Source organism: Myotis daubentonii, chromosome 3, assembly GCF_963259705.1.
Source record: "Myotis daubentonii chromosome 3, mMyoDau2.1, whole genome shotgun sequence".
NCBI classification, from domain to species: Eukaryota; Metazoa; Chordata; class Mammalia; order Chiroptera; family Vespertilionidae; genus Myotis; species Myotis daubentonii.
In genome coordinates this window covers 30,663,692-30,682,081 of record NC_081842.1, presented here as the reverse complement: position 1 = coordinate 30,682,081, position 18,390 = coordinate 30,663,692, and the positions used below count along the sequence as shown (strand labels likewise).

Here is an 18,390-nt window from a genome sequence, read left to right as displayed (position 1 = left end):
AGCCACTAAGGGGGGAGGTTCAGATAAAACACACATACCTGTTTCCTCTCTTACTCTACAGGTGGCAGGTTGAAATTATCTTTATGACCTAAAAGAGTGAAGGGGACCCTGGAACTCCTAGAAAATATGTGGTGTCAGTGTGTGTGTGTGTGTGTGTGTGTGTGTGTGTGTGTGTGTGTGACATAAATTGGCTTGTAATGCAGTTTGTGTCTTTTACCCAATATGTTGGTGTATATATAGTACTTCATGCCAGCTCTCCAAGCATTTTAGACACTTCAAATTATTTAATATAGACTTAACCGCATTCTTTTGAGTCACAGTTTGGGTAGCCCTTAATTTTTGGATTTTAGAATGCTTCCAATAGTTTCTTATTGTTACTCTGCACCAGATCTCCTTGTGTATGCCCTTTTGGATATGTGCGAATGGTTGCAAAAGAATAGGAAAGATCTGCTACACATCATCTGATAATGTGGTTGCCTCTGAGGTGGGGGGAGAGGACATGGGTTGACTTGTGGTTGAAGGGGCTTTAGCCTTATATGTAAAACCACGTAAGATTTCCCCAGAAAAGTGCATTCATGTATTACTTGTATAATTAAAATTAGATTTTAGAAATGAATACTGAGGCAGAAGTCCTTAGGCATATGACCTAACTAATATGATCTTTGTTTTTTCCACATCACTTTTTAAAATATCACCTGCCATAAAATCCAAGCTGTGTGGCCACGGCAGACAAGTACAATGTTACATGTTACAGTGCTTTGCAAAAGGCTATATATATTAAAATGACTCTTACTTTAACCTAACTTGGATTTCAGCCACTGGTAAAAGCCCCAGATAATCCACAAGAAGTAAATATATCAGTGAGTGTTCCCTAGTTTTAACTAGAGATGTCCTCTGTGTTGAAAACAAAGAATTTCAGTTGCATTAGTAAACAATCAGTTGATATAACTGACATATAGTTTTGAAACTTTATAATCACCAAGTCTAAATAATCTCTCTCATTTTATTGCAGTTGAGCTAATTAGAATGAGGTATACTTTGAAATTTTTGTGTTGTGTCTAGCCTTATGGATCAACTTAATCTGTAACACACACTGAATGCCTAGTTGGTGGAGCCTTAGTTCTGTACAGCTGTTATAAGCATGTGACCACCCTGCACGCGCAAGCATGTGGACACACATTATCAAGTAGGAGCAATAAAAAATAAAAAAATAAAAAGGTTGAAATCAAATAGTGTATTTTAAATTGGCATTTGTATGCCATTGGAAAACTAAGATATTTACTAGAATATCAATGTTCCAACACAGAAGATGACCTTGGGACATTATCAAGCCCTCCTGCTCACGAGATAGAGCATGCTCTAAATACTTTAGGTAGGACACCTGCCAAAATCAGTCCCAGTGACAACACCTGGATAACCATTTCAATCCTGAGCAACATTTCTTTGAACCCCGTGAAGATAGAAAATGTCCATTTGCTCTATTCTGTTTAATGACCCTTCCTGTAGCAATCTGTTTTGAAGTCAGATCAAACAGTTCCAGTCCTCACCTTATCTTAATATCGCTACTTGGGGCCATCCATACCATTGGGTAGCTTCTAGGATGAATATTTCTTTGTGTAAGGTGATGGTTTGAATATCCCAGAGAGTATTTATGCATATGTGTATACACACACACACACACACACACACACACACACACACACACACAACACACACACACACACACCAGTACCTTTCCACATTGAAGCTATAACTTCAGTGTGAACTCTCCCTGAAATTTAGCTACTCAGCCTAAGTATTGCCCTGTTTATTTTCTGAAAGATGTTTTTTCCTCCCTAAATAAAGATTGAGCTAAAACAAGAATAAAAGGGTTTTTTTTTTTATGGCTTGAATATGCCACTCTCTATTGTGAACTTTTATGGAGCCACAGCCTTTATTTAATTTATCCTATATAATAAACGCCTAATATGCAAATCAACTGAACAGCAGAAAGACCAGCGGAATGACCAGTCACTATGATGCACACTTACCACCAGAGGGCTGACGCTCAACACAGGAGCTGCCCCCAGCCCACAGGCCAAGACTGGCGGTGGCAGTGGGGGGCGGGGCCAGCGAGCGGGTGGCACCAGGCCACCAAGGTGGGTGCCAGTGGCCCCCCCCATAATCCTGCCAGTTGCCCCACAAATTGGCTCTGATCATCAGCCAGGCCTAGGGATCCTACCCATGCACGAATTTCATGCACCAGGCCTCTAGTATTGTATATCTATGCTCACTTTATGAGCTCTGGCATCTGAGCTGTCCAACAGGACTTTCTGTAGTGGTGAATGTTCTATAGTCAATGCGATAGCCACCAGTCCTATGTAGTTACTGAGCACTTGAATGTGACTAGTGCAAATGAGGAACTGAATTTTTAATTGTATTTATTTTAATAATTTTCAATTTCAATAGTCATGTGACAGTGAAGCTATTGATCATTTTGTCATATTCATACAGAATTAAAGAATATGTAACATTTGTGCTATAGCTTTTTCACATGAAAACTATCCCTTTGCCTCTCTATTTAGCATTATTTAATTTGCCTCTGAAATTTAAATTCTAATAATGTGGTTCAGGGTTGATTTTGCCTTGACCTTTTGGTTTTTTTCTCTGCTCAACCTCCATGCTGCCTTCAATTAGTAGGTATTTTTGGAAAGTTACATTTGAAAAACAGTGTAATGCTGTGAAATGGGAAGATATCATTAGTTCATGAAGCATATTATAAAAGTTTGCATAGACACAGACAACAGAACGGTGGTTACCAGATGGGAAGAGGGTAAAAAGGGTGAAATAAATGGTAGTGGAAGGAGACCAGACTTTGAGTGGTAAACACACGAAGGAATATACCAGTGATGATTTATAGAATTAGCACCTGAAAATTATATACCGTTATTAACTAATGATACCCCACTAAATGTAATGCTTAAAAACCTTATAAAAATTTAAAAAACAAAGTTTCCAGGATTGCTTTTTCTTAGATTCCTAGTTCTCGAGATCAAATTCAATTACATTGAAACAAATGATGTTTATTGAGTATGCATCTCTGCTTTCTTAAAAAACAGGCAGATCCCAAAATTTGTAGTAATCCTTACTCATCTTAGGGAACGTTGGAGAGGTGTGACACACTCCTTCCTGTCTGTCCAGCTTTGGGGATACGCTGGTTTAGTGGCCACCACACAGACATGAGTTGGCACATTGGGACAAAGCTCATCTTTCTCCCAGGGTTTCCAAGAGCAAATTACCAGTGAGTAGGAGCTTCCGGCTGCCCTTTGGGGCTTTGGAATGGAATTAAGATGAGCAATGATTCCCCAGAAGTGGGTAGGATGGGGAAGCAGTAAATATGTGGGCTGCGAGCTGTATCCACCCTACTCTTCACACATGCCGCCCGAGATAATGGTCCTACAGAGGCGCCGCAGCATTCCCAAGCCCTGCTCACAGGCCCCTTCTCTTTACTCAAAGGCCAACCAGGATGAGAACATAACTGATACCGCCTGGATAATTATTGACCAGTTTTAGTATTAACGGTGGGGGCTATACCCATGTTCTCTTCCTGGTTATGTTGCACGGATGTCCTTTGCTTCTATCTATGTGGGAGCATGATGATTTTCACTCTTTGCGATGAGAACTTCAGCGACAGAGACAGGTAATTTGGTCGCGTGCCCCTGCACTGTATATGGCTTTAAAATGTGAAGCATTCTCTTCTAAATTTACTCTGGGGTTTTGAATGCACAGGTGGGGGCAGATGTACAAAACCGTATAGTACACGTTGTATACCTTGCCTTTTGACAGATGTTCTGAATTGTAAAGATGTTCTGAATTGTAAAGATGTTCTGAATTGTGGCAAAGGGACGACACTGTGCAAATGTATTTTTTATAAACATCTAAATGTTCATATAAAACAGCATGGGGGCAGCTGAAGTACAACTAACTTAATCTTGTTATTGGGAAGCGATTTTTTTCTTCTGTAGCTCACCATCTCTTCTTCGTATTACTTTGTTTGGTAGATGTTTCAAGCAGAAGTTAATGGGGTAAGACGTGTCTCTTCATCCAGCTTGCTCTCCTCTGCCCCTGGCTCATGTTTTCCCCTAGTCCTCTCTGCCTCCCCTCCTCCCTGGGCTCACCTCATACAGGGTTTACCTCCTGCACCCGGTGCCCACTCTAGGACTCTTCTCTCCGTTCAAAAGGGTGAGGAATGGAGACCAAGGGGAGTCGTTTAAAAGTATACGTTGAACTAAATGCACAGCCCCTGACTTTCAAAGTCCTAGGAGGCCAGCCACGTATGTGAATGATCTGCTTGCCCCGGTCTTAACACTCTCACTGTGAAGTGACCACCCACCACCAGCTTCTGAGATGGTTTCTCAATGTCCAGGTGTAACCCAAAAATTACACCAGGACCTTGTCCAAATGTTTTAGGAATTATCTCGATACAGAATAATTTGTCCTCATTTATTGTTATGTTTCTTTTGTAAGATATTATAGTATTCTCCATAGCTAGATTCCTTCTGTCCCTATTTCTCTGACCTCAAAATATTCTGGGGCAGTAGAAAGAAAGCTAGACTAAGTTCCTGTCGCTAACTAGCTGTGTGGTGCATTGAAAGTGTTATTCTAGATGCTCAGCAAGGTTTGCTTTAGCTCCAGGAGTCTGCGATTCTGTTTCCTCCAGAGCCTGTGTCTAGCTCCAACTCCCATCTCAGCCGCTTCTTCTCGTTGTCTCTCATGACTCGTGTCAGACCCCCAGTAGTCCCTGGGTCCTACTTTGGGAACGAAGGCACTTTCACAAGGCTCAGGAGAGACTCCCTCGGTGTTTAGCAATGTGAATTCATACTGCCCAAGGGTTAATCTTCCAAGCCTGAGTGCAGATTGGGTCAAATAAGAGAAGACCAGTGGTTGTACCCTGCCATGAGGTGGGTGTTCAGTCATTCAGGTTTCCAGCCAGAGTTTTATAAATCTGCATCATAGAAGTCACCTGGGCGTCACACCCGGAGGAACTCTGGGTTAATGTGTGGTGAACAGAAATATCAAGTTTATGCCTATAGGGTAGTTTTCATTGGCATGAGCTTCAGCACAGAAAAAAAATGGCCCTGCTAGTGTTAATTTTTTTATGGGCAGTTGCACGATAGCTGGTCTTGGAATGTTAGCAGCACTGTTGCAGAACTAAAAATGCTACCCTGAGACATTTTAAAAGAGCAATAAATATCTGGTTTTAAAATGCAGACATTAAAAAAATTATAAACTTGGAAAGTCGGTTTTTGGTGGTTGTTGTTTTAACTTTGGAGTGTTGGAGTTGCCTTTTCCTTCCCTGGTTTTCTCAATTAGCGGCTGTTGGGCTTGGTCATTCAGTGATTATGTGACTGTTTTGACATTGGGATAGGTATGCTATAAGGAAAGGGTGCCTGGGGATGAGCCTGTGCCTCCTTGTCAGGATAATCTAGTGTCAGTCACCCTGTGACACTGTGGCTGAACTGGGGGCTGGGGCTGCCAGCACTTGGTGTGTGTGTGTCAAGGACAGTCCACTGATGTGGAGAGAGTGGCTCTCCAGGATGGCGGGCTTCCTTTCCAGACCTGGATTGTATGAGTCCGGTGTATGTATATGTTCAGGAAGCCAGATGCAACCCAGGTGGCACTTGGGCACAGCTGTCCTTGGGATGGATTCCCATTGGAGCAATTAGTCTGGTCCCTGCTACTGTCTACATGCACAGGGTGCTTAGCCTAAGAAGGGCTATACCTCACGCTTGAGTGTGGCCAAGAAGAACTCAACTTCTTGTCACCACTTTTAAAACATAAAAACAGGATTGGAACAAAATTTCAGAATTGAACACAATTTCACCCTCTAGAAAGTTTTGCTTGGCTCTGCCTAATTAAATTTATTATAGTTTCAACTTTTTCTTGCATAATATTTTACCATAAATGTGGGCCACTGTTTTTGCATTAGCTTTCTAATTATTATTATAATTATAAGTCTTAGTCTATCCATATACAGTAATTTACTTACTTTCCCCCTATTATTAGTTTCTTGCATGATTTATTTTGTTATAAAATATAACACCACAGCAAATAAACTAATGAATATAGCTTTTACCTGTCATTGATATATATTTAAGGAAAAGTTCCAACAATAGAATTATCAAGGCCAAGAGTGTAAATACCTTAATATTTTTATATATATTATAAAATTTATTTCCCTGTTTTCTAAAAGGGTTCTAGAAGTTTTCAAAGCCTCTAGCATATGAGTGTTCTTAGTTGCACTGACTTTAATATTTAATATATAAACTTAAAAATTATAATTAGCCCTAACCAGTTTGGTTCAGTGGATAGAGCATTGGCCTGCAGACTCAAGGGTCCCAGGTTTGATTCCGGTCAAGGAAGGGCATGCACCTTGGTTGCGGGTACATCCCCAGTAGGCAGTGTGCAGGAGGGCAGCTGATCAATGTTTCTCTCTCATCGATATTTCTAACTCTCTATCTTTCTCCCCTCCTCTCTATAAAAAAATCAATAAAATATATTTTAAAAAATTATAATTAAATATACAAATCATAGAAATTGTATATATCCATATATACAGAGATAACATGGAACCTTGACATTTCTTTGTGGTGAACTTCATTTATCTGTGAGCAATTGGTTTGTATACTGAGGATTTTTTTTTCTTATTCTCTTTTCCTAACATTTCTCTATTATAATTTTTGTAAATTTAACTGAGGTAGCTAGCTAAATGCAAGTCTTTGGTATAGTCCAACTTTTTGAAATGTGTTGTTTATTTTCTAGATTCTGATATTAGACAGTAAGCTAGAACATTGTCCCTTTCTGGTTGGGAATCTGTGGGTTTGTAACTACTTTATTTATTTATTTATAGAATTTACTGAGGTGACATTGGTTAGTAAAATTATATAGCTTTCAGGTGTACAATTCTATAATACATCATCTGTATGTTGAATTGTGTGTTCACCACCCCCAATCAAATCTCCTTCCAGAAGACGGTATGGAGGGAGCATAAGTGGTGATTTAACTACTTTATATTGCACATTTTTGTTGGGTGTGTTTGAACATGCACAGTGAAATGATTTCTCTTTAAATGGCTGTGTTAGGAAAATGCCCACAACACCTCCGCTGTGGGCCAAGTGAGTGTGAATTTAAAAATAGATATCTTATGGAGGCACCAGTTAGACAAAATCTATTTCTGAGTCCACTTCATGACAAGGTGGATCACAATGAAAACCTATTCTCTTTTTTCAAGTCCAGGTAAAACTGAAGAAACCAAAGATGTTCATGTAACTGAAAAGAGCACCAAAGAACTAGATTAATTAGCTTGAGGTGTCAGAGAAATCTTAAATGATTTGAGAACCTACTCCAGACATACTTCGAAGCCAGAGGCAAATGATACCTTCATTTTCCTGGCATTAAGTAAGGTTAGATGAAGAATTCCTGTTACAGAGCACATGACGAGGATTTTTATTGAGCAGGATCCCAAACTACTAGGAAACATGTTCTAATTTGGCAAGAGATGAACTGGAATCCAGTTGTGTTTTCTGCCACAGCAAATCTGTAAAACGGGGCGATAGGTGTCATTCTCCAGTCACACCATGAGTGTGTTCTGAGCTCATTGGAACTAAGTTCCGCGTGTTTTAGCTCGAGCATTTTGTCCACACAGTATTCAGAATTTGTTGGCAAGGAGATTTTTTCATAGGTGATTTCCATCACAAGGAATCAGTTTGCTGATAGTTTCCTGTTTAAAGCTGGATACAAAAATACAGGTTAGAGAAGCAAGCAGTCTTTTTGAGAGTTAAAAACTTTGCCTGTGATTCCAGCCCTCCTTTAATCATTAACTTAACCTGATACTTTGGGGTAGATAGAGCACTCAACAAACTCTCCATGACTGAGAGTATTCATCCGGGAAAGGAGGGCAGCAATGGCAGCCTGGCCACCAAGGAATAGCTGAGACCACAAAAGGAAACCCAAGATAAATGAGCTTGGTGTATGCCCAGAGTAGCACCATTCAGAGATACAAGGTATTATTCAAAAACTGGACATGATAAGGTGCTTGTTCTCTTTATTTTTTACAGAATTCCTTGACAATTCAGTCCCCCTTGGTCTCATAAACCCAGACCTGACTTGCCACTGTGTACTCATGAAATCCACTCAGTAATTTGAAAGATCCTGTGTGTCTCCCCAGTTCGGATCCTCCTCCTTGCCTGAAATTTTCAAACAAGCATTGGCTGTGTGGTAAATGATGCATTTTAATAAATGTTTTGTAAAGGCCAATTATTCAGTCAATATTGAATTGTGTGATAGGAAATACGGCTGCTTAGCTACAGGGAAGATGTCTACATACTATTGGCATACTATTTGGAAGGTAATGTTCTTAAAGGGCCTGGCCTTCCTCCAAACTTTGATTATTCATAAATCTGTTGAGTGTGGTGAGTCGCTCTATTAGCGTTTAATCTTTTATTGAAGCAAACTCAGGAGGTTGAAATCTATTTGCTTTAGCAAGCTTGTTCACTGATAAATGTGTGATTTGAAATTTTCCTTTTGTGAATTCCTCAGTGCAAGAAAAACACAGCTGGGCACAGCACAGATCATATTTATCTTTTCATTAACTAAAGTACAAGAAGATAGGATCGTTGGAGGCTTATAAGGAGGGATTGCTAAAGAACAGTCCTCCTCCTGTTTGCACATCCACTTGAGAAAAGCTTTCCAAACAAGTATTTGAGATACTTGTGAGAAAAGCTAGTTGAATTGTCAAAAGAAGACCAAGTGAATGTATATAAAGTGGTTGGATTTCAGATAACATTTTCCCCCTGAGTGCTCAGATTGGTTAAATATTAGAGAAAGGGAGATAATGACACTGTTTGTCGCCATAAACTTAAACGTATATCTTTTTTCACAAGGTTGGTATGAAAGGCATATCAAAGATTTTCCATTCCAGATGACTTAGTTTCACTGTGGTAAAGGGCACTCCAGGTAGAGAAAGATTTCTTGGATGTTAACTGCCAGACGGGAAGGCGGAAACTTTATAGAGACTTTATAAAAAAATACGTCTTTTTTTTTTTTTTGCTTCCTGTGAATAACATTGACTGTTACTGTAAGATTGTTAAATATATATATATATTTACAATGTTCAACCTAATTCTCTCTGCTAGAGGGAAGATTATGAAAAATCCTCTGAGAGATTTTGGGGGTACTTATTTGCAATGTGCACTAACCCAGATCACTAAGGGAAATCTTCCAGAATGAAATATAAGTGACTTCTGGCTTATATGTGTTAACCTTCAGTTGGGAGAGGAAGATGAAATTATCGGAGCCCTCCCCCTCTTTCCCCATATCCCTGGATCATGACGGTTGAGATTATTCATGTTTCTGTACTTCCTTCAACACCTGGCAAAATGGCATGTACACAGTAGGTGACTAAAAAATACAGAGTGATTTGTGTGTCCCTGCAGAACTATTGGGCTCTGCAAAAATGAACTAAGCTAGAGATATGTTCTTCTGTTGCCTCTCCTAGTACACCCCTGAAATACTCAAGAAGGGATAGGGAGTAGGAGAATAGAGAAGGGAGGCTCTTTTAGCCAAGTGCAGCAAAGTTCCAACAACTTTGAGCTCAACTGTGACCCAGGGCTCCCCAAAGTAGGTGATATGTCATCACCTGGCCTGGGGTAATCTTTGTCCTACTGCCCTGAAGGTCCCTTTCCCAAATGGACCTAGAAGCAGCTGAGGGCAGCTCCTCCTGCCTTGATTTACCTGACTTGTCAGATTCTCTGCATCAGGCCCAAGCATTTTCTGTCAGTGACAACATTTATTAAAACACTACAGGCCTGGTGCACTGTCTTGTAGTCCAGGAGCCCTTGGGGGATATCCGACTGCTGGCTTAGGCCCAGGCCTAATCTGGCAGTCGGATATCCTTAGCACTGCAGCAGAGGCGGGAGAGACTCCTGCCACCACTGCTGTGCTCACCAGCTGTGAGCCCAGCTTCTGGTTGAGCGGCGCTCTCCCTGTGTCTTCAAGTGTCTTCCCCCTGGTGGTCAGAGTGCATCATAGCAACTGGTTGTTCCACCATTTGTTCGATTTGCATATTAGCCTTTTATTATATAGGATTAGCTTACTTTAATGCAAACTTGTTTAAACTGTCATCTGCTGGTTTGGGGGATCCAGAGTTTGTAACTACTGGTCCTTCTTATCCTTATTTTATTATAAAATTCAACAATCCAATATCAAGTTGTGTTTTGTTTTTAACATGGGCTTTTAAGAATGACATTGGAAAAATTGAGATGAACAGTTACAAATGATAGCTAGTAAAGTAAAAGATGTTTCCTTAAGATCACCTAGCTCAACTCACTCAGTCTATAGACAAGAGAACTGAGGCCATGAGATGTATAGAGAACTTTTCAAAGGTCACACAGTTCATGCAAGGGCAAGGACTAGAAACTAGGCCTCGAGCTCATACTTTTTGACTTCCATGTTTTATCTGTATAACAGAGACTCCAAAATCAGTGGCTTAAAATTTAAAAGAAGTGTGAAGGCCATCAGCCAGCCACTGGTGTGGCAACTTCATGACATCACCAGGAACCCTAAATCCTTCTAGTTTCCTGCTGTACTATTTATAGGTGTGATTTCCAGCATGTTACCTCATAACTAACACACTCTCTGTGTAGTGTTCGTTCTTGGCGGGATTCAGATTAGAGACCTCTGAAGATTTCAAGGAGAGTTTAAGAAGCAATAATGCTGGACAAGACCCACACCCAGAAATCCATTACTGTCACTCTGTCCACTGAATGAAGAATGGCTTTACAGCCCAGTGCTACTGATTCCTTAGCCACTGATGACCATGATAGACCCATAGGTCCCAGTGAAGGGAAAACATGGTGGGAAATTAGACTCTGATATGACACCTGGTATGCCTGGGAAAATGTAGTCAATAATGGGGGTAGAACCCATCTCTCCCATTAGATTTCCTAATGCATTTGACTAGATATGCATTAACTTACCATTTTATTCTCCTATTGGTGTTCCATTGCACTCAGGGCTGGCCAAGGGCCTTTTGTCCTCAGCTCTCTAATGTCACACCTTCCTTCACTCCAAATTTCTAAGCTGAAAAGAACCTAATGAGAAGGCTTGTCAACCAGAATCTTACAATGCTTCCTGCTGTGTCAAATTCCAAGCTCTCTTTCACCATTTTGAAAATTAGATCTTGTATAGATCTTGTATAGAACTACAAGTTAATGGCATTATTAGTTATAAGATATTAGGAACTCTTAAGTGTACTTTGCCAGATTGTTGGCACACTCTTGCTATTGGGCAAGAATATTACAAATATATCGATTTTCAAATAACAGAGTTTCTTTGAAGCCCAGTTCCTTCTGCACACAAGGCATGCATGGCTTTCTGTCTGGATTCCATCATGCCGGGCTGCCGTATCTTATCAGTGCAGAGCCCTATGAAGAGGATCCTATATATTAGCCACAACATGACCTGTGTGACCAGAATCAGCCTCAGCAATTACCCTACTGGTGGCACAGTGATTTAGAATGAATAGCTCTAGGATGCGATTATTTACCATATATCATAGCCCAGGATAAGGTTAGTAAAATCTACCCCCAAATTAGGGTTGATTTATGGATCAAGAATATTGGTAACCAGGCGTTCTTTAACTTCTTTCTGTTTTGCTGCTGCTTAAGCAAATCCTAATTGGGAGAGATCCTGACAGCTCTAACTTCTGACTAATGTAACTACTCAAAGCAACAGTTAGCCCTGAGCACAGTCCCCAGCCAGGCTCCTGGCAGGAGTCCATGGGAATAATCTTCCCTTGGCAGGCGCCTGAGCAGCAGTCTGTAGAAAGGATGAGAATGGGTGTCTATAGCACACTTAGGTTTAAATACTTACTCGTTATGTCGAAAGCTCCAAAATCTTGTGTAAAATAAATAAATCATTGTATTTGAAGCAGAGATATATCTCTTAGTGAAAGGGGATGAGATGATTCAGGTAAAATGGCTTCTAAGTATCTGTGTTTCTTATGTAAGTTACTTAACTTCTTTGGGTCTGATTCCTTATCTCCTTAACAAGGTTTTGGATGAGATGGCTTCTAAGGCCCTTTCCCTTCTAACATTCTGTGGTTTCATATGGACTCTGGATATTCTCAGAAATGCAGTCATATTTGTACCTGATACTTTGCTATTTTTAAATGTATTGATGCTTTGATTTGTAACACCACTATTTCCACAAAGCAGCTTGCAACCAAAATACAGGTACAAAAAAAACAAAAACCCATAGACAACTAACAAAAGATAAATACTGAGAAGAAAAGGAGAAGGGAGAGCGCAGTATATTTAACAACCAATTCTAAAGAGAGCTATAAGAAAGTGCAGCCCCTGTCTTTGAGTTTCCCAGCAGCCAAGGCAAAAATGTAACAGCATCAATTTATGGAAGAGAAAATGGCACATAGTGTTTATTTTTTCCTGTTGCATGTTAAATTCAAATTTTCCCGAGAGATTTGGAAGTTAAGTATATCATAATATTTGGTGTAGATTACTTAGATTTCAGGTTTGTTTGTATTTAATCCTCACCCAAAGATATGTTGTTTTATTGAGAGAAAGAGAGAGAGAGAGAGAGAGAGAGAGAGAGAGAGAGAGAGAGAGAGAGAGAGAGAGAAAGAAAGAAAGAAAGGGAAAGAAACATTGATATGAGAGAGAAACATCAATCAGTTGCCTCCCGTCTGTGCCCCAACAGGGGTTTGAACCCACAACCTAGGTATCTTCCCTGTCCTGGAATCGAACCAGCAACCTATTGATGTATGGAATGACACTCCAACCAACTGAGCCACCTGGCCAGGGCTAATGTTCAAGTTTTAATTCCAAGGTTATCCATCTGGACCTAGAACACCTACCTTCTGCATCTCCCCTGGGTGGTGATCAGATTCTAGTCAATCTATTAATTAACAGCATAGTTTATTTTCTTGTTCTACATTGACTTTAACTATTGCCCTAAGGCACAGTTATTTTTTTCACATGGAATAAAAAATAATTTCATTTGTTATCTTTCTACCAACATGCAGTGAAATGTGACATTAAAAAGAAGCAAGAATGTTTTACTTTATCATAAAGCTTTCATTGAGAGGATGTGTACTCATGTTTCCCCATTTCCCCAATTCCTTCAGGCTAAAAGAGGGGAATAACATTATTATACAAGCAAATGGGTCCTGTTTTTAGTTATTATAAGCCATCTTGATTAATCTTTGATTACTTGTATTTACTTTAAGGCAGCAAACTTATATTTTTATTTAATATTTCAGTGGTAAAATTAATTGGATCTTTTCAACCATCCTATTCATGAGTAAAATAATGTTTAAAAATAGACTCTATGTGTGTGTGTGAAGAAATGCTCTGTAGATGATATAAAGAGAAATGTACATAAAGGAGCTTCTGCTTTGTCACTTTCCAGTGACAGGACTTACTAGTAAATACCTTTATCTTGAGGAAAAAGTAGCAAATGGTTCATGAAAGCCCAGATTATGGTTTAAGGCAAGTTCACTAGTTTTCTTGTTTGGAATCTGGAGGACGTATTATATGGGATAAAGGAGTATGGTGCTCACTTCTGCCCCAGCCTTTGCAGAGTGGCAGCAACTTGATGTGTCTTTAGTGTCACCCTTTGTCTCCTACATAAAAGAGGCGCCTCTTTGGGGCAAAAACAAAACAAATTCATTTCTCTGTCGCTGTGTTAGTCACAGCAATTAATGTCAGTTGCCTCGACAGTCAAATCCCCAGATATCATGTCTTCACAACAAGAATATATGTCTTGCTCAATCAGTGTTTAGTGCTGGTTGGTCAGAGGTTTTCTCCAGAAATGGGCTCAGGGGCCCAGGTTTCCTTTGATGCTGCCATTGTAATGCAAGGCATCCAGATGCATCCTGGGAGGGGAAGGGCACATTGGAGAAGAATCACCAACTCTTAAGTGGTCAGGCTAAAGTGACCCATCACCTTGGTTTACATCCCATTTGTCAAATTCAGTCACATGACTATAGCTCAGTCACACAGAGCTGGGGAGTGAGGGATTAAAGATGGGAATTGATATGATATGGGAAAATTGGAGAATTTGTTTTCCTTGCCATCTGAGAAGCATCTGTGTAACATAAAATTGATTTGCACGATGCATCTGAGAGGGCTTCCTAGAGGAAGGCTTTGAGCTTTTCCATTTGGGTAGATGGTTGGTCAAGAAAGGCACTTTAGGCACAAAAGCCTATTTTTCATTGTGACAATCAAATACCAAAGTTTGTGCCAGGATGCTGTAAAAAAAAAGATATTACTGAAATGCCTTTGGTCAGCAGCAGCCCTTGGCCAAGAGTGGCAAAAGCTTATCATTTTTAAAATTGAGGATATTGCTATGAGAAATTAGAATGAAGCTCCTGGAGAGTGGCAAGTTTCTCCTCCCATCTGGCCATTGGCTTGTTCTGAGCACTGAAGTCAGGGCCCGACACAAGGCAGACATTCCATAAATATCTGATAAGCAAATAACAGAACTTGCAAAGGACTCCATTTAGGATGCCTATTTTCAGGAGTACTTGATTCTACTAAGATTGTCTCTTCATAATCAAAGCTGGGATGTTGAGCCAGTATTTTGTAAATGAATGTGACCTTCTGTGATTTTTTGTTTATTTATATTGTTTGTTTGTTTTTTTGGTGTAAGGATAAAAACCGTGAAGGTGGACACTGCCCAGCAAATGGTTGGAACCACAGACACTGCACCACTGATACATCCTCCTTTTAAAGTTTCTTAATCTATAACCTGCAATTAGGGGAAAGCTAACTATGGTTCTATACTGAACTTTGAATATCTTACATTAATAATTTGACATGGTACACAATTTGTGTTCCATACATGTAAAATTTGTTACTAAATAAGAGTCAAAGAAAAACAATTTAGATTTATTAAGTAAAGCAAAAAAAAATGTATTTTTGCTTTCTTGGACATCCCTTCGACTCTTGCAATAATGTACATTACATTTATTTAACTTTATTTAGGATTTAATATTTCAGATGGAAGCTGCTCATGTTTACACTACTTGTAAAGAAAACACTTGAGAGGAAAAGTTATTATGCAACTAGGATCCCAAAGGGAATGAAAACTACTTAGGGAAAATATAGTCTGTGATTATGGAATGTTTTTCATTGTTTCTTTCTCCTATCATTGGAATCATTGGCACTAATCTCTAATCTCTGAATTTTGAAACACAGTAAGCACCATCTTTTTTTTTTTACTAATAATGTGTTAAACATCTGTCCTAAGTATGATAAGCAGTTTAAAATATTCAGAGACAATCTCATTAGCAAGTGACAACTAAACCTGTTTCTCCTGCCTGCAAGGAAATTGAAGGATAAATATTATCCTGTCTTGTTTCTCTCAAAAGCTCCCTTATTGACCAACAAATAGAAAAATCCAGATTTTTGTTTCGACATGTATTATCATCCTTGACAAGTCCAAAAACTGAACAGGGGGAGAAACAAAGCTTGTGCATAACTATTTTAGCAGACTTTGATCATGCCAGAGTATGGGCAGTGAATAGAGACTGATAAACTCATTTAGTTGTTGCCATGAAGGCGACTTCAGCGTGAATCCAAAAAAATGAGAGGGGCAGGCTTACTTTTCGCAGATTTAACCAAGAACAATGACACCATTTGCAACCATAATGCAGAGCCAAAAGAAATCATTGCCAGCATGCCAATGTATACTCCCTAGAGAATAACTGGAAAATGAGAAACGCCTGTCACAGATTAAGTTCTATTTCTAATGGGAACACAGAGCAGACTGATGTCTTTTTAATGAAAATGAACATATCACAACAGATGAATTTTATTTTTAGTTCCAACATAAATTCTTTAGATCTCTGGTCACTAGGTATATTATTTTTAAAAGGAAAATTTTAGAATGTGATGAATAAGTTTAGCCAATTTTGGAACCAATATAAATGAAACATTTAGTGGACCAAGTGTCAAGGAAACCAATATTACCTAAAAACAAAGAGACAGAAATATATTAAAGCCAACTAATAAAAAGTTTGAGTTCAATTGACATTTCCCTACTTTTATACCTGCTTTCAGTCATAATAGGTAACATTTAATTAGTCTTACCTCCCTGTGTCTTGATAGGTTTTAGAGTTCTTCAGGGCAGTGGAGATGCTTATATTCATTGTGACAAAATTTTGATTTAGTGGCTTTGAATGACAACTATATTGACTACTCCCCATTCGCAGAAAATTGGTTTGGGTGTGCTCAGTGTTGTTAGATATAATATTCCTTGAGGTGAGTATCACCTTAAGAGGTGAGCTAGTACAATCTAACCAAAACAACACCAACCCAAAACAAAACAAAACAAAAAAAAGCAACAATGACAAACTCAGAAACACAAAGGTCAGAGAAGGGAGCAAAGAAGAATTTGGTGAAGTAGGAAGAAAAGGAGAGGTTAATCCCTCGTCTAATACAGCAATCATTTTAGCAGACTTTAGAAGGAGAACAGAAATGAAGATACCAATGGATTTATCTTTTTTTTTTTTTTAATGAGCAATTGGAAATAACCTATTATTTGGGCAAGTTGTCTTACTTCCATTGTCTCCAATTTCAAAGCAGTGAAAAAAGAGTGATTGTAAGTAAATAAACTCTCAGGTCCTTTCTAGCTCTCCACTACAGTGTTACATTCTTTCTATGATTCTATCACAATTTATTGGTCATGAGTTTTCTGAAATCTCCTTTTTTTTAGATGCATTACCTCTACTTACACATGGTAGTTGCCTTCTTATGAAATAGGTTACATCTTAAAGAAAGTAGAACCAATCATCCACACATTTCAGGCAGCTTCCCCACAGCTCACTGGTCTTACATGATGGTTGAGAAAAGTCCAACATATTATGTGATAGAAGGGAGAAAGGGAAGGGAGAAGGGACTAAACTTAATTATTCAAGGCCTTTCTCTAGAGAAGTAATCATTTCACCCTCCTTGGCTGAGTTGCCATAACACCAAAATCGGAAGAATTAGAATCTTAAAACTGCACAACAATTGGTCTACACAGAGTTCAGGGATTTTCTTCAATGAGGTCTTGAATAAAAACCTGAAGATTACATAGCTGACTAGCCCCAGTATAATACTGCATAGAATAAACTATTACCCAACATAAATATAGAGTGGTAACAGGAGATTGATCAACTTTGGTAGAGAATTTCAGCTTTGATGCCAGAAATTCAAAATTATCCTGGCAGAGGAGAAGGATACACTTAATGTTTCTGGAAGAAACATGTAAATTACCTCATTCCTCAACATTCCCTAGAGACCATTATTATTATTTTATCCCATTCCCAAGTATTACTCACAGAGTGGAAAGGGATGACCAATTTCATAAAATGCTCTTGACACTCTTTGGTGTTTATAATGTATATTGTAGCCTTAGCTGAGGGCCAGGTACATTTATACCAGGCTATTTATATTTCTCTGGCTTTGCTTCTTTCTTTCTTTCTTTCTTTCTTTCTTTCTTTCTTTCTTTCTTTCTTTCTTTCTTTCTTTCTTTCTTTCTTTCTTTCTTTCTTTCTCTCTCTCTCCCTCCCTTCTTCCCTCCCTCCCTTCCTCCCTCCTCCTCCCTCCCTCCTTTCCTTTGTTTCTTCCTTCCATCATGAATATCATTTCAATTCAATATTTAAAATCAACTATAACATTTTTTGGGGAAAAAATCAAGTGACTTCTAATTTTTGGACCACTTACAGTCATTCTTCTAACATTCAGTATCATATTGTGCTGTCCATCTCCTGGTAAGCCTGCTGAGAAGCTGTCTCTGTTTGCTCAGCTCTGGCTCTTGCTGCCCTAGGACTTATTTCAGGAAAATCAGCAACTTGGCATCTTGGAAATTAAAAGATGTCACTATGCCTGCTCTGCTAAGCTAGGACCCTGGAAAATCTGTGCTATTGAATCTGTTTATTTTTTCCCTTTTATTCTCTCAATAAAAAAAGTCATAGTATTCATAACACTTAATTCCTTGAGTTGACTGTTATAAATAATTGATTAAAGAGTAAATCGTATCTTGGTACTGGAATGTGTATGCAATAGAATTATTTTTTTATTTCAGGATAACATATATATAACCTTGAATTTTGAGTTTAGTAGAACAGGCAATGTATTTGTTTAGAGGGCAGGGCCATTAAAGTCAACTATATTTTTTTCTTGTTTGAATTGGATAAAATTGTAATATATCCTTTACGTCACAGTAGCACCCTAGTGGTTATCATATTGCATTAGTTACATGAGTTTTCAGGGAACCTTATACAGTATATACTGCCTCTAGTAAATATACCAGTCATGCTTATGGTTACATAGTCAGCGCCAGGAAATT

General features: G+C 38.9%; 1 protein-coding gene across 9 annotated transcripts in view; it reads left to right on the top strand.

Moving 5' to 3' along the window:
• The window catches only part of MECOM (MDS1 and EVI1 complex locus), a 576,406-nt gene that overhangs the window by 385,303 nt on the left and 172,713 nt on the right, over positions 1 to 18,390 (top strand). The window contains exon 1 of one of the 9 annotated variants that reach the window (XM_059686976.1): positions 3,549 to 3,679. The exons of the other annotated variants lie outside the window; for them this stretch is intronic. The gene's annotated coding sequence lies outside the window, so the exon portion shown is untranslated. Of the gene's footprint in view, positions 1 to 3,548; positions 3,680 to 18,390 lie in introns of those variants that run through there. 9 annotated transcript variants of the gene reach the window in all.